The sequence below is a fragment of the Otolemur garnettii genome, unplaced genomic scaffold (assembly GCF_000181295.1).
Source record: "Otolemur garnettii isolate 467f Iridium unplaced genomic scaffold, OtoGar3 scaffold00068, whole genome shotgun sequence".
Taxonomy (NCBI): Eukaryota; Metazoa; Chordata; class Mammalia; order Primates; family Galagidae; genus Otolemur; species Otolemur garnettii.
Window position 1 is genome coordinate 4040929 of NW_003852463.1, and position 4673 is coordinate 4045601.

Sequence of the window (4673 nt, forward strand, 5' to 3'; positions counted from 1 at the left end):
TAGCAAACTGTCAGCCTTCACCACTGCCTAGGGGAGGAAGTGTTTGGAATCTGGTCAGTTGCAGGGCATCTTGGATCCTGGATCCTCCAGCCTGAACTGCAACGTGTCCTCAGGCTTGTAGCTGACTAAGGAGTTTGCTTCCCTGTGAGAGAGGCCCACGTGCATTTCCAGAAGTCAGCTCTCTTCCTCTCTTTCCCTTTTCAGAGAGAGATCCCTTATCACAGCCCAAATGGACCTGCCCTCTGCTGTTATCTATGGAAGATGTCATTTTCCAAAGAGTTCCAAGTATCTCTGACTCTGGTGCACTTCTATAGTACAACCATGCCACACCACATCAGGAGGTGGAGTCTAGCTCCCTTTCTCTTGTTTCTGGGTGGGCATGGATTGTCTTGAGGAATCCATGGTATTTCAGATGGAATCTGGTTCATGAAACTTTTGATTTAATCAGCAAAATGTTAGAAGGAAGTCAAGCCCCACAAAAAAGTCCACTCTTGGGTGGGACGTATGAATGAAGAACTTTCAGACAATTTCAGCCCCAGCCCCAGCTCCAGCCTTTGAGTCCACCTAGCTGAGGTATCAGACAGCATGGATAATCTATCCCTGTAATGCCCTTTCCAATTCCTAACCCTATGGAATCTTGGACCACAATAAATGGTTGTTTCAAACTGCAAAGATGTGGGGTCATTTGTGGCCAAAGAAACCCTGCTCTGAGGTCTCAGGCTCCTAACATTTTCTTCAAAGCATACACTGCAAAGGTAATTAATAAATTATTCAGGTAACTTCTTCTTTTATGATTGTCTTTTCTATTCAACTCTAAGACCCAGGGAGACAGGGATGCTGTCAGGGCCATCATTTTGCTGCTAGGGGTTCAGCCTGGGAGCTGCTCAGTGAATATTTAATGAATGACTGATTCTAACACTGTCCTCACCCTGACCCTGTACTTGCCCTTAGAATGACTCTGGCCCTGAATTCAGACTGATTCTAACCCTGGCCACGGACCAACCCCTAATTCTGGCATCAAATACTTAACCCTGGCCATAGCCTGAGAACAGTCTCTTACTCTGGTGCCTAAGAAATAAGCCTAGCTTCAGAACGACCCTTAAACTTGACCCCAGAATGACTCCTATCTCTAACCTCAGGCTGTGTCCTGGCCTCACTGTGGTCTAGATGATCTGGCCCCCACCTCCTTCTCCTGGCTCATTTTGCTTTGTCCTGCCTGCCTACCCTACATTCTTGCCCCATTGTTCTTCTTTCAGTTGCTTGGAGGGTATAAAGTTCTTTCTGGCTCAGTACATTTGTATACAGTCCCACTGGCCCCTAATCCTAGGAATGCTCTTCTCTCCTAGCTCCTACTTTTTCTTTCAATCTTGCTTAAATATCACTTCAAGGATCAGTTAATTTAAATTAGACCCTTTAGAATTGTTTGTAGCATTTTCACACCTTATAACTATAACTGTAACTGTATACAGGCATGCCTTATTTTATTGTGCTTTGCTTTATTGCACTCCACAATTTTTTTTTTTTTTAACAAATTGAAGGTTTGTGGCCACTCTGCGTTGAGCAAGTCTCTCAGCACTGTTTTTTTCAACAACACATGCTTGCGTAGTGCGTCTGTGTCATATTTTGGTAATTATCATAGTATTTCAAACTTTTTCATTATTATTACATTTGTTATGGTGCTCTGTGATCTTTGATGTTGCTGTTGTAATTTAATTGTTTTTGGGGGTACCATGAACTGAGTCCATATAAGATGGTGAATTTAATTAACAAATGTTGTATGTGTTCTGACTACTACATCAATGGGCCATTCCTCTGTCTTTGTCCCTATTCTTGAGCCTCCCTATTCCCTAAGACACAAAAATATTGAAATTAGGCCAATTAATAATCTTGAAATGGCCCCTAAATGTTCAAGCAAAATCTCACTTTAAATCAAAAGCTAAAAATGATTAAGCTTAGTGAGGCAGGCATACTGAAAGCAGAGATAGGTCAAAAGCTAGGCCTCTGGTACCAAAAAGTTAGCCAGGTTGTGAATGGGAAGGAAATGTTCTTGAAGGGGATTAAAAATCCTACTCTAGTGAGCACAAAAATGATAAGAGAGTGAAACAGCCTTATTATTGATATGGAGAAAGTTTGAGTAATCTAGCTAGATCAAGATAGCCATAATGTTCCTTAAAACCAGCACCTAATCCAGAGTAAGGCCCTAACTCTTTAATTCTATAAAGACTGAGAGAAGTGAAGAAGCTGTAGAAGAAAAGTTGGAAGCTAGCAGAGTTAATAATGTTTAAGGAAAGATGTCATCTCCACACACAGAAGTGCAAGGTGAAGCAACTAGTGCTGATGTAGAAACTGCAGCAAGTTATTCAGAAGATCTAGCTAAGATGATTAAGGAAGGTGTCTACACTAAACAACAGATTTTCAAAGTAGACAGTCTTCCATTGGAAGAAGATACCATCTAGGACTTTCATAGTTAGTTACAAGTCAATGCTTAGCTTTAAAGCTTCAAAGGACAGGCTGACTCTCTTGGTAGGGACTAACGTAGCTGGTGACTTTAAGTGAAAGCCAATACTCATTTGTTACTCAAAAAAATCCTAGGGCCCTTAAAAATTTTGCTGTAGCAACTCTGCCTGTGCTTTATAAATGGAACAAGAAAGCCTGGATCACAGCACGTTGATTTACAGCATGGTTTACTGAACATTTAAAGCCCATTGTTGAGAACTACTGTTCAGAAAAAAATGATTTCTTGTAAAATACAACTGCTCACTGACAATGCATATGGTCACCCTGAAGTTCTGATGGAGAGGTACAAAGAGATTAATGTTATTTTCATGCCTATTAACACAGCCTCTGTTCTGAAGCCCATGGATCAAGGAGTATTTTCTTTCAAGAAAAGAAAGAACAAGACTTTCAAGTCTTATTATTTAGTATATTTTGTAAGGCTATTCTTGCCCTAGATAGTGATTCCTCTGATGAATCTGGGCAAAATAAATTGAAAATCTTCTGGAAAGGATTTACCATTCTAGATGCCACTAAGAACATTTATGACTCATGGAGAGATGTCAAAATATCAACAAGAAAAAGAGTTTGAAAGAAGTTGATTCCAACCCTCATGGATGACTTTGAAAGGTTCAGAACTTCAGTGAAGGAAGTAACTGCAGATGTTGTAGAAATAGCGAGAGATCTAGAATGAAAAGTGGAGCCTGAAGGTATGACTGAATTGCAGCAATCTCAGGATTGCACATGAATGAATGAGGAGTTAATTCTTATAAATGAGCAAAGAGTGGTTTCTTAAGATGAAATCTACTCCTTATGAAAATGCTGTGAATGTTAAAAGAACACATGATTTAGAATACTGCATACACATAGTTGATAAAGCAGCAGCAGGGTTTGAGAGGATTGTCCTCAATTTTGAAAGAAGTTCTACTCTGGGTAAAATGCTACCAAATAGCATTCCATGCTACAGAGAAATCTTTCATGAAAGGAATAGCAAGTCAATGTGGTAATCTTCACTGTTGTCTTATTTTAAAAAATTGCCACAGCCCCTCAGCAACCACAACCGCCCAATCAGTCAGTAGCCAACAACACTGAGGCAAGATCCTCCACCAGCAAAGAGATCAAGACACACTGAAGGCTCAGATGACCATTAGCATCTTTTAGCAATAAATCACAGTAGAACCTCCATAGTTGACTACATTCCTGCACTGGCCACCTCTTTAATCTGGCCTAATTTTCATAGACCAGACATGCACCACATATACTCAATATATATACTTCTATATTGACCACCTCTGTAAGTTGTACCTTGACCACTTAGACTGTGACATACAGTATTTTTTTTTGATTTTATAATTTTATTTGATGTGTCTGACAATCACCAGTTAGTTCTCATCCATGTTGATTGTCTGTAGATTTTTGAAAGTGGTAACTGGTACATAGGTAACCAAAGTATAGAGCTTGTTTGGTGAATCTTCATCTTCATTGCGTTTTCTAGATAACTGCACACGGATACGGTATGGAACATTCCTTATGCCTTTGACCCAGACAGCTTTGTTAAGCCTGGTATCAATGCACACATCTGGAGTTCCCGTCTCTTTCAGGGCAAATTTCCGGATCTCTTTGAGTGCTCGAGGGGCATGCTTCTTGAAGCCCACTCCATGGATGCGCTTGTGAATATTGATAGTGTATTCTCGAATCACCACCTCGTTGATGGCAGACTGGCCCTTCTTCTTCTTGCCACCCTTCTTTGCGGGAGCCATTCTGCAGGGCTCAAGTTGGAAAGAAAAAGCGACATACAGTATTAATTTACCCTCTGTAACTTGAGCAGTTGAGTCCACTCTACACCAATGGGTAGAAGGTGTACACTTTGCCCATTAGTTGCATAATTTTTTCTTTGGTGTAAATTTTTTTTCATGTTTTATTATTAACATGTATTGATTAGGTGTGCTATTGTTTACCACATGTTGCAGAAGATATTTTTCAATCTTCTTTGATCTGATTTGTAGGTAAATCCTATAATTACAGAAAAATTTTGTAGATAATCAAGACATTATGGCACAAAGGAAAGAACTCAAAGAGCTGACATTGAAGAAAAATGTTGATCATCTATATTTTCTGGAGAGTACCAGCCAAAGAAACATTTTGATATTTTCAAGATCACAGTTAGCAACATTCAAAAA

General features: G+C 39.8%; 1 pseudogene; it reads right to left on the minus strand.

The window, feature by feature from the left end:
* Window positions 1-3875: 3875 nt before the first annotated feature.
* LOC100954723 lies at window positions 3876-4266 on the minus strand (annotated as a pseudogene).
* Window positions 4267-4673: the final 407 nt, after the last annotated feature.